Source organism: Oncorhynchus mykiss, chromosome 21 (genome assembly GCF_013265735.2).
Source record: "Oncorhynchus mykiss isolate Arlee chromosome 21, USDA_OmykA_1.1, whole genome shotgun sequence".
In the NCBI taxonomy this organism is placed as follows: Eukaryota; Metazoa; Chordata; class Actinopteri; order Salmoniformes; family Salmonidae; genus Oncorhynchus; species Oncorhynchus mykiss.
Genome location: NC_048585.1, coordinates 60,112,210 through 60,125,014, shown reverse-complemented (window position 1 = coordinate 60,125,014; position 12,805 = coordinate 60,112,210).

Below are 12,805 nucleotides of genomic sequence, written 5' to 3'. Positions count from 1 at the left end.
TAAAGTCGACCCACCCCCCATTTAACCCAACCCCGCTCCATCAGAGAGGTGCGGGGGTCTGCCTTAATCGACGTTTTACGTCATCGGCGCCCAATGCGCCCCGTTTGCATTTTGTGTAAATGATTTAAATTCAAGTTTAAACCATACATTTTTAGGCCTAGACCTACAATTATTTTATTGAAAATGTCTAATAATCTGAATGATTGAATAAAATAGAATATCATACTCCTATAGAGAAGGTAGGCTACGATACACATAACTATATGGAAATGAGATATGAACTGAATATATATATGAACTGAATTGAATAATTTTAACTCAAATATGACAAAATAAATAAAGACGTTTTTGTCTAGGAACTGATGCAGGTTGGTGTTGATTTTGCAGAGTGAGGGTTTGAGTTTTAGGACTGACTGCTGCAATTAGTTGCCTTTCGGGTCCTTTAGCGGCTGTGTGACGTGTCACTCATGACTTTAGGAATATGCCTTGTAAATTCAATAGAGAACAGTTGCAAAGCACAACTGATTGTTATAATAGCACCACTACCTTCTTTGGTAAACCATATTCTATGAATTAACGCCATGAATAATTTCAAAGGCATTGTACTGAAATAATGCATAAGGACCCGTTTCTATATGATTGACAGAAAATGTATTTCAAAGTGAGAAGAAAAAAAAAGAAAATTTTTACAAATGTGGCTTATTATAATGAATATTCAAATACTTATTAGGGGCAGCAGGGTAGCCTAGTGGTTAGAGTGTAGAGGTGGCAGGTAGCCTAGTGGTTAGAGTGTAGAGGTGGCAGGTAGCCTAGTGGTTAGAGCGTTGGACTAGTAACCGGAAGGTTGGAAGTTTAAATCCCCGAGCTGACAAGGTACAAGGTCGTTCTTTCCCTGCACAGGCAGCGTTCCTAGGCTGTCATTGAAAATAAGAATTTGTTCTTAACTGACTTGCCTGGTTAAATAAAAGGTAAAAAAAAGTAATAATAATTGTGAAATAGAAATTCTGTTGATTCTAAAATGTGTTATTGGTAGATTTTATAATTTCGTAATACATATATGACTAGAGCTACACCAAGTTATCTGTATTCAGTATCTATAGTGCAATATTCAGAAGTTCAGGAGTAGTTTGTCTTAGAATCCGTGGTGCACCCTTAGATGAATTCATCTTGACTGTGGGCACGTTTAAAAGGTAATGTGATATGACGTGATATGAGGTAATGGTGACCAATCTGTTCCTTGTCTAATATCTAAGGTGTCGTGTTGATGCATTCCTTTTAACTACCGATTTAGTTTGCACCTATTGTATAAAATCAGATGTCCAGGCATGAATATTAAATTACAATACAAATTCATCCACTAAACATTACAAACGTAAAGTTGGCAGCATCTAAATTAAAGTGTCTCTCCAGTCTTCTTTTCAGTTCCTTCATCACCTGATGTATAAATTCAACAATCTCCGAAGGACTAAATCAAACCAATCAAATCAAACCAAATTTTATTGGTCACATACAAATCAAATCAAATTGTATTTGTCATATCCGCTGAATACAACAGGTGTAGTAGACCTTACAGTGAAATGCTAACTTACAAGACTTAACCAAACAAGGCAGTTTTCCTAAAACAATTAGCAGCAGTAAAATAACAATGTGGAGGCTATATACAGGGGTTACCGGTACAGAGTCAATGTGGAGGCTATATACAGGGGGCACCGGCACAGAGTCAATGTGGAGGCTATATACAGGGGGCACCGGTACAGAGTCAATGTGGAGGCTATATACAGGGGGTACCGGTACAGAGTCAATGTGGAGGCTATATAGAGGGGATACCGGTACAGAGTCAATGTGGAGGCTATATACAGGGGTTACCGGTACAGAGTCAATGTGGAGGCTATATACAGGGGGTACCGGTACAGAGTCAATGTGGAGACTATATACAGGGGGTACTGGTACAGAGTCAATGTGGAGGCTATATACAGGGGTTACCGGTACAGAGTCAATGTGGAGGCTATATACAGGGGGTACAGGTACAGAATCAATGTGGAGGCTATATACAGGTGGTACCGGTACAAAGTCAATGTGGAAGCTATGTACAGGGGGTACAGGTACAGAGTCAATGTGGAGGCTATATACAGGGGGTACCGGTACAGAGTCAATGTGGAGGCTATATACAGGGGGGTACCGGTACAGAGTCAATGTGGAGGCTATATACAGGGGGGTACCGGTACAGAGTCAATGTGGAGGCTATATACAGGGGGTACCGGTACAGAGTCAATGTGGAGGCTATATACAGGGGGTACCGGTACAGAGTCAATGGGGTGGCTATATACAGGGGGTACCGGTACAGAGTCAATGTGGAGGCTATATACAGGGGTTACCGGTACAGAGTCAATGTGGAGGCTATATACATTGGGGGTACCGGTACAGAGTCAATGTGGAGGCTATATACAGGGGGTACCGGTACAGAGTCAATGTGCGAGGCAATAGGTTAGTCGAGGTAATTGAGGTAATATGTACATGTAGGTAAAGTTATTAAAGTGACTATTCATAGATAATAAACAGAGAGTAGCAAGAGCATGAAAGAGGTGGGGGGGGGGGATCAATGCAAATAATCTGGGTAGCCATTTGATTAGAGGTTCAAGAGTCTTTTGGCTTGGGGGTAGACGTTTTTTAGAAGCCTCTTGGACCTAGAATTGGCGCTCGGGTACCACTTGCCATGAGGTAGCAGAGAGAACAGTCTATGACTAGGGTGGCTGGGCCATCCTCTGACACCGCCTGGTATAGAGGTCCTGGATGGCCCAGTGATGTACTGGGCCGTACACACTGCCCTTTGTAGGGTATTGCGGTCAGAGGCCGAGCAGTTACTATACCAGGCAGTGATGCAACCCGTCAGGATGCTCTCGATGGTGCAGCTGTAGAACCTTTTGAGGATCTGAGGACCCATGCCAAATATTTTCAGTCCCCCGATGGGGAATAGGTTTTGTTGTGCCCTATTCACGACTGTCTTGGTGTGTTTGGACCATGTTAGTTTGTTGGTGATGTGCACATCAAGGAATGTGAAACTATCAACCTGCTCCACTACAGCCCCGTCAATGAGAATGGGGGCGTGCTCGACCCTCGTTTTCCTGTAGTCCATGATCATCTCCTTTGTCTTGATCATGTTGAGGAAGAGGTTGTTATCCTTGCACCACACTGCCAGGTCTCTGACCTCTCTATAGTCTCGTCGTTGTTGGTGATCAGGCCTACCATTGTTGTGTCGTCGGCAAACTTAATGATGTTGTTGGAGTCTTGCTTGGCCATGCAGTCATGGGTGAACAGGGAGTAGAGTAGGTGACTGAGCATGCACCCCTAAAGGGGTTCCGTGTTGAGGATCACTGTCGAAGATGTGTTGGGAGGGAGGTGTTTAGTCCCAGGGTTCTTAGCTTGGTGATGAGCTTAGAGGGGACTATGGTGTTGGAGTATGTGTCTGGTCCTGCGGCCTTGTGAATGTTGACCTGTTTAAAGGTCTTACTCACATTGGCTACGGAAGCGTTATCACACAGTCGTCCAGAACAGCTGGTGCTCTCATGCATGTTTCAGTGTTGCTTGCCTCGGACCCCTCATAGAAGTGCTTTAGCCCGTCTGGTAGGCTCGTGTCACTGGGCAGCTCGCGTTGAATTATATTTGAAGTGGTTTTACAATTCAAAATCAAATAGCTAAATGATACATCTTAAAACAATTACATATTTTAGCTTAGTACCCCCCCCCCCCCCCCCTCCCCCCATTTTGGGCAAAGCAGAGATTTTTGTCAAAGAGGTAATAGGGGTTGCAAGTAACTGTTGTTCTCTCAGTCAATGGAGTTTCTGCCACAGAAACTTTATTATAACAAAGTGAGTAGGCAAAGGCAGGTCGGGGAAAAATAGGAGCAAGGGAAAATGCTGGTTGATTTGGCAAACAAGACGAACTGGCGCAGAAAGACAGGAAACACAAGGATACACCGGGGATAATAAGTGACACCTGGAGGGGGTGGAGACAATCACATGGACAGGTGAACCAGATCAGGGTGTGACACTGTGTTGCTCTTATTTGGAGTTACTGTATATCTCATGTGTTTTCGATTTGTCTGTTGCCAGTTCGTCTTGTCTCATCAAGCCTACCAGCATTTTTCCTGTACTCCTGGTTTTCTCTCTAGTCTCTGTTTTCCCCGGTTTTGACCATTCTCCCTGCCCTGATTCTGAGCCTGCCTGTACCTTGTGACACAGACCTGGATTACTGAGCTCTGCCTGCATGCCCTGACCCTGCCTACTGTTCTGTACCTTTCGGACTCTGCTCTGGATTACTGACCTCTGCCTGCCCTTTACCTGTCATTTGCCTGCCCCCTGTTTTTGTAATAAACTTTTGTCACTTCGAACTGTCTTTATCTGGGTCTTACCCTGAGGTCTGATAAGGAGCGGGATCTTATTTTAAGTGTTATTGAAGTGTTGTGGTTGCAGGTTCACTTGGCACATTTAAAGCCTTTTCTTTTGGGGTGTTGCTATAGGCCACCAAGTGTGAACTGTCAGTATCTAAATAATATGTGTGAAATGCTTGATAGTGTATGTGATGTAAACCGAGAGGTCTACTTTCTTGGGGACCTACATATTGACTGGTTTTCATCAAGCTGTCTGCTTAGACAAAGCTTCTCACTGTAACAAGTGTCTCTAATCTGGTTCAGGTTATTAATCAACCTACCAGGGTGTTTACAAACACTACAGGAACAAGATCATCCAGATATATCAATCAAATTTTTACTAATACGGTAGAACTTTGTTCTGAAGCTGGATCCGTACCCATTGGATGCAGTGACCATAATATAGTGGCTATGTCCAGGAAAGCCAAAGTTCCAACAGCAGTAGCTAAAATAGTGTACAAGAGATCATACAAAAGATTTAGCTGTGACTCATGTGGATGATGTTAAAAAAAACATTTGTTGGTCTGAGCATCCAGACACTGCACTTAATGAATTTATGAAATTACTTCTTCCAAGTATTGATAAACATGCGCCTGTTAAAGAAACTGACTGTTAGAACTGTTAAGGCTCCATTTGATTGATGAGGAATTGAAAAACTGTATGGATGAAAGAGATGGGGCAAAAGGAGTGGCTAATAATTCTGGCTGGGTGACTTACTGCAAATTGAGAAATGATGTGACTAAACTCAACAAAAAGAAGTAGAAACTGTATTGTGAAGCAAAGATCAATGATGGAAAAAAAACATTGGAGTACAATGCAACTCCATCTTTCATCAAATCAGATGGCTTATTTATCAAAAAAAAACATTTGATGTTGGCAATTGTTTTGATGACTACTTTATTGACAAAGTGGGAAAGCTTAGGCAGGAAATGCCAACAGCGAACAGTGAGCCATCATATTCATGCATAAATAAAAACAAATAACAAATGAAAAGCGTCGCAGGTTTGAATTTTGTAAAGTTAGTGTGGGAGAGGTAGACAAATTATTGTTATCGATCAATAATTACAAACCTCCTGGCATTGACGACTTACATGGAAAGCTACTGAGGATGGTAGCTGACTCTACAGCCACTCCTATCTGTCATATCTTTAATCTGAGCCAAGAGGAATGTCTTTGTCCAGAGTCCTGGGAGGAAACAAAAGTAATTCCGCTACCCAAGAGTGGTAAAGCAGCCCTTACTGGTTCTAAAAGCAGACCTATAAGCTTGCTGCCAGCTCATTCTTTAATGGAAGCTTCTCTAATGTCACACATGTAAAATGTGGAGTACCACAGGGCATGTCTCTAGGCCTTATACTCTTTTCTGATTTTACCAATGACCTGCCACTGACATTAAACAAAGCATGGGTGTCCATGTATGCTGATGATTCAACCATATATACATCAGCAACCACAGCTAATGAAGTCGCTAAAACGCTTAACAATCTGTTGAGATCTGTTTTGGAATGGGTGGCCAGTAATAAACTGGTCCTGAACATCTCTAAAACTAAGAGCATTGTATTTGGTAAAAATAATTCCCTAAATTCTAGACCTCAGCTGAATCTGGTAATAAGTGGTGTGGCTGTTGAACAAGTTGAGGAAACAAAATTACTTGGCGTAACCTTAGATTGTAAACTGTCATGGTCAAAACATATAGATTCAATGGTTGTAAGATGGGGAGAGGTCTGTCCGTAATAAAGAGATACTGTGCATTTTTGACACCACACTCCAAAAAGCAAGTTCTGGAAGCTCTAGATTTGTCTTATCTTGATTATTGTCCAGTCGTCTGGTCGAGTGCTGCAAGGAAAGACCTAGTTTAACTGCAGCTGGCCCAATGTAATCTGAGGGCTGAAATAAATACTATGCATGCCAGTCTCTCTTGGCTAAGAGTTGGGTAGAGACTGACTGCATCACTTCTTCTTTGTATAACATTAATGTTAACAAACAAATTAAAGAAAAAAAGAAACATGAATGTTTTGAAAATCCCAAATTGTCTGAATAGTCAACATACACACAGCTCTGACACACACACACTTACCCCAGCAGACATGACACCAGGGGCCATTTCATAGTCCCTGAATCCAGATTAAATTCAAGAAAGAGTACAATATTATATAGAGCCATTATTGCATGGAACTCCCTACCATCTCATATTTCTCAAGTAAACAGCAAACCTGGTTTAATAAAAAAAACGAATAAAGCAACACCTCACGCACGGCACAACGCCTCTCCCCCTATTTGACCGAGATAGTTTGTGTGTATGTATTGATATGTAGGCTACGTGTGCCTTGAGCTGTTCTTGTGTATCCATGTTTTGTATTATGTCATGTTTAATGTTTTGTGTGCAGACCCCAGGTAGTGTAGCTGCTACATTTGCAACAGCTAATGGGGATCATAATAAAATACCAAAAAATGTTGGAGACCGTATTTTTTTAATGTGTTCACAGAGTCTGCAGTTTTGGACTTTGAGTTGATCAAATCTATAGTTGACTTCTGAAAAGCGGTTTAAAAATCAACAACACCATTACACATTACTCCGGTGACAGCTTCATTTACCAATAGCATATATTGGGAATTTAAAGCAGAGGTTGTAGATATGGCAGCGTCTGTTGCCAAATTCCCAGGGGCTGAATTTATGTGTTTTTATGTTTATGTTTATTTTTATTTATGGAAAATATGTTTGAAAAGGGTATTTTGTTTTTTAATTATATTGTAAATTGGAAAAAGGTAAAGTTACGTCTTTCATGGAGTTATCAGAATTGTATGTGAAGGTCTGATCAATCTAAGATTGCAACCAATTGATTACAGCATTGCTTATAAATGGAGGAGGCAGCTGGCAGTGGGAGGAGGTAGGAAACTGGTCTGTCTGCATAATTTAAAGGAACAAAACTGGTGGAGGAATAAAAATAGCATCCAGTTTCACACGAGGACCAGGATGTTGACAGTTGTGCCATACAGATTGCAAAATAGTTGGTGTACAGATTCCATGTACCGATTCCATGGTTCAGGGTGTATGTGTTGATATATAATATAATTCCGGTTGCCTATCCTAACGTGAAGTTTGTTCTATAGAAAGTAATTGACTCTGATGTGTGACACATAAAGTATTTCACTCTAGGGACAAAATTAAGGAAATTTCCTTACTTCACTTTCCTTATGAAGTTGCTAAAACGCTTAACAATCTGTTGAGGTCTGTTTTGGAATGGGTGGCCAGTAATAAACTTTACTTTACTTTCTGTGGCCCACACTACTGGTCAAAATGATGCTGAAGTGTGCCAGGCCTTGCAGTCCAAAAGAAGAAAGGGGGGGGTTTGGTTTTCTGATTTTTATTCTTTTGATGTCTATTTTTCTTGCAATGTTGTTTTTGGTTTTCCTTTTGGGGGGGGGGGGCTTGTGGGGGTCTTGGGGGGGCGTTGAATTATTTAATTGTATAATTTTTTATTGTTTGGGGACTGTGGGGGGGGGGATTGAATGATAGAGTGGCAGCTCTCGGGAACTGTGGGTGGGATCTTGAATGTCTGGTGGCCTGGCGGTTGGGAGCTTTGGCAGGTGGCTGATAGGTTGTTGTTTCGGGTCCCCATTTTTGAGCAGGCTGTTGACCCTTGTTGGTTCTGTGGGTCACTCTGGATGGGAGTCTGTTGGATGACAATGTGGTGTAAATGTTGAGTGGCTTCACTGCAGGTAGATTGTATGTTTTAATGTTAGATTTATAAAAATATATAAATAAATATATACTAAAGGCCGGGAAAGTTGCACTGTGACGTTTCGTTGACAACAGCAGTGTTCAGTGTTGTCATTCTACCACCTCCTGTCAAGATGGCATTGCTTGCCTGTGTAGTGTCCGAGGCATTTACAAGCGTTGACTAGTCAGTATTTTTTTGTCCAGGCTAAAGGCTTTGTCATATTTTCGTCAGAACTGGGTGTGGGAACCCTAGTTACTGTGGATTTATGGGCATCTGTAGTTGCCACTGCACAAATCAATCTCTGACTTGGGTGGAGATGTGATGCTGCCCATAAGATATTGGGAAAATGGGGTTATGAGAGCATCTGGTAGTGGTGGTAGAGGAGGAGGATGCAGGATGAGTAACATCTTTGGCGTAGTAGTAGTGGAGGAGGATTCATGATCATCTTTGGCCTCTGTTTCTGATGAACCAGTTGCATCTGACGGAGTACGAGAATCTGTTGTAATTTGAGATGGTTGAATCCTGTTTCCGTTGATCATCCTTGAGATGTTTCTACAACTTGATTGGAGTCCACCTGTGGTCAATTCAAATTATTGGACAGGGTTTAGAAAGGCACATACCTGTCCATATAAGGTCCCACAGTTGACAGTGAATGTCAGAGTAAAAACCAAGCCAAGAGGTTGAAGGAAATGTCCGTAGAGCTCCAAGACAGGATTGTGACAAGGCACAGATCTAGGGAAGGGTACCAAAAAATGTCTGCAGCATTGAAGGTCCCCAGGAAAACAGTGGCCTCCATCATTCTTAAATGGAAGAAGATTGGAACCACCAAGACTCTTCCTAGAGCAGGCCACCCAGCCAAACTGAGCAGTCGGAGGAGATGGGCCTTGGTAAGGGAGGTGATCAAGAACCCGATGGTCCCTCTGACAGATCTCCAGAGTTCCTCTTTGGAGATGGATGAATCTTCCAGATAGACAACCATCTCCACAGCACTACACATATTAGGTATTTATGGAAGAGTGGCCAGACGGAAGACACTCCTCAGCCAAAAGACACCTAAAGGACTGTTAGACCGTGAGAAACAATATTCTCTGGTCTGCTGAAACCAAGATTTAACTATTTGGCCTGAATGTTAAGCGCCACGTCTGGAGGAAGCCAGGCACCGCTCATCACCTGGCGAATATCATTCCTACGCTGAAGCATGGTGGAAACCTGGCACCATCCCTACGGTGAAGCATGGTGGTGGCAGCATCATGCTGTTTGGATGTTTTTTAGCAGCAGGGACAGGGAGACTAGTCAGGAACAAGGGAAAGATGAATGGAGAAAAGTACAGACAGATCCTTAATGAAAACCTGTTTGAAAGCATTCATAACATATTTTAAGATAGCTCAGAACATATTTTTGGGTTCTGACAATATAAAATATAAACTCTGCAAAAAAAGAAACATGTCCTCTCACTGTCAACTGCATTTATTTTCAGCAAATTTAACATGTGTAAATATTTGTATAAACATAGTAAGATTCAACAACTGAGACATAAACTGAACAAGTTCCACAGACATGTGACTAACAGGAATGGAAAAATGTGTCCCTGAACAAAGAAGGGGTCAAAATCAAAAGTAACAGTCAGTATCTGGTGTGGCCACCAGCTGCATTAGGTACTGCAGTGCATCTCCTCCATATGGACTCCATCAGATTTGCCTGTTATTGCTGTGAGATGTTCCCCCACTCTTCCATCAAGGCACCTGCAAGTTCCCTGACATTTCTGGGGGGAATGGCCCTAGCCCTCACCCTCCGATCCAACAGGTCCCGGACGTGCTCAATGGAATTGAGATCCGGGCTCTTCGCTAGCCATGGCAGAACACTGACATTCCTGTCTTGCATGAAATCATGCACAGAACGAGCAGTATGGCTGGTGGCATTGTCATGCTGGAGGGTCATGTCAGGATGATGAGCCTGCAGGAAGGGTACCATGTGAGGGAGGATGTCTTCCCTGTAACGCACAGCGTTGAGATTGCCTGCAATGACAACAAGCTCAGTCTGATGATGTGGTGACACACCACCCCAGACCATGACAGACATTCCACCTCCAAATCGATCCAGCTCCAGAGTACAGGCCTCCGTATAACGCTCATTCCTTCAACGATAAATGCGAATCTGACCATCACCCCTGGTGAGATAAAACCGCAACTCGTCAGTGATGAGCACTTTTTTCCAGTCCTGTCTGGTCCAGCGACGGTGGGTTTGTGCCCATAGGCAACATTGTTGCTGGTGATGTCTGGTGAGGACCTGCATTACAACAGGCCTACAAGCCCTCAGTCCAGCCTCTCTCAGCCTATTGGGGACAGCCTGAGCACTGATGGAGGGATTGTGCATTCCTGGTGTAACTCGGACAGTTGTTGTTGTCATAGGCTGTACCGATCCTTTGCAGGTGTTGTTACACGTGGTCTGCGAGGATGATCATCTGTCCGTCCTGTCTCCCTGTAGCGCTGTCATAGGTGTCACAGTACGGACATTGCAATTTATTGCCCTGGCCACATCTGGAATCCTCATGCCTCCTTGCAGCGTGCCTAAGGCACGTTCACGCAGATGAGCAGGGACCCTGGTCATCTTTCTTTTGGTGTTTTTTAGAGTCAGTAGAAAGGCCTCTTTAGTGTTCTAAGTATTCATAACTGACCTTAACTGCCTACCGTCTGTAAGCTGTTAGTGTCTTAACGACCGTTTCACAGGTGCATGTTCATTAATTGTTTATGGTTCATAGAAAAAGCATGGGAAACGGTGTTTAAACCCTTTGCAATGAAGATCTGTGAAGTTATTTGGGTTTTTGAAAGACAGGGTCCTGAAAAAGGGACATTTCTTTTTTTTCTGAGTTGACTTATTCATGTCACTGATGGAGTGCAGATTCAGCTGCCCTGCCCGTCCGGTAGGCGAACTGTTGCCATTTTGAACCATAGGATGGCTCAGATGACCTTGTCTGCGGTAATGTAGCAGGCATTAAAGAAAGCTTGATTCTGTGAAAATTCAAAAACGTTTAAAACCGTGACTGGAGAGACTGTCAACGAAGACAGCAAAGAGATGCAGTTTTTATGAGTGAGTTCATGTTTAAGTTCTTAAATGTATGCTGACACAGCTGTGGCTCACAAGTAATACAACAACGGATCTATTACCATCGTGATCATATAGCTTTATTCAAAATCTGCTCAGCATTGGCTATTCAATCAAAGCCATTATGCAGTGATAATGTTTTGGGCCTATAGCTTAGCTTACTGAACAAACATTTTTGCCAGAGTACTGTTTTTAATTGGTTAATAGGCCTATGTTTTTTAAGGCATGTTAAAAATAATCTGAGCTGTACATCTCCGCTTGCATTTTGACTCAGAAATTGATCTTGACTCAGAAAAGGTTGGTGACCACTGTTCTAGAGTTTTCCCTGTAAACACTAGCAACGTTTCCCTTTACTCTGACAATTGTAATGAATCAACACTTTTTTAGTAACTTTCAATGCAACATACCAAAACAAAACAAACTATGCAAGAGATTGCATTTACACTCAGGACTCAGCCCATACTCTACGCAGACCGGTGCAGCATAACCAATCAGAACTGCAGTAGGCCTATATGTAAATAGACCATTAACCTATATGGTTCTGTGTAATTTACTTTGAACTGGACTGGACTGTCTCCACCCCCCTCCTGGTGTCGCCCATCTTCTGCATTATCCCCAGTGTATTTATACCTATGTTCTCTGTTTGTCTGTTGCCAGTTCATCTTGTCAGATCTTACCAACATGTTTTCCCATCTCCCTGTTTTTTTCAAGTTCTGTTTCCTAGTTTTCCCGGTTCTGACCATTCTGCCTGCCCTGACCCCGAGCCTGCCTGCCTTTTTGTACCTGCCTGACTCTGACCCGTTTACAAACCTCTGCCTTTCCTGACCCCAAGACTGCCTGCTGTTCTGTACCTTATTAACTCTGCCCTGGATTACAGACCTCTGTCTGCCTTTGACCTGTTTTTCAATAAACATCTGTGACTCTAGCTGTCTGCATCTGAGTCTTATCCTGAGTTCTGATAACATTATGATCAAATAGCCACAGTAGCCTACTTGGCCACTGTTAAAACTGTAACTTAAAGTTGGTACAGCCTTAGTGTTCACAGTAAACGCAAACTCGAAGTTGCACAGAATTTTTACATCATTCAAGTTAGCAGACTTGAAATGTGTTCAGTGCCTAATTTGTTTTGAGGTAACATTGGTTACAATGACATTTCAGTATAAACCGTGGAGGGCTGTGGAGTTTGGGTTATGTATAAACCATGGAGGGCTGAGGAGGACTGTGTAATTTATGTTATCAAACTTCATTTCTGCATGGCTGCAGCATCTGCTGGTTTCATTCTTATCATTTAACTTAATGAGTGTCTGATTTAGGGAAACCAGAGCAGTAGGCCAATAGTGTGATGGTAGCTAGATCTATTCTGAATTTTTTAAAGCCACCTTTTCTATAGCTAGCTTCAGTTAGCTTCACATTCCAATTCAGGCTTCAACCACGCTACAAAGGAAGGATATTGATCCAACACCTGTAACTAACTCAAGCCAGGCCTGTATTGTTGTGTGCATACCTTGCGTGTACAGCCCAGTGAGTCGAATGCCAATATCTTCATTGAGACAATGTT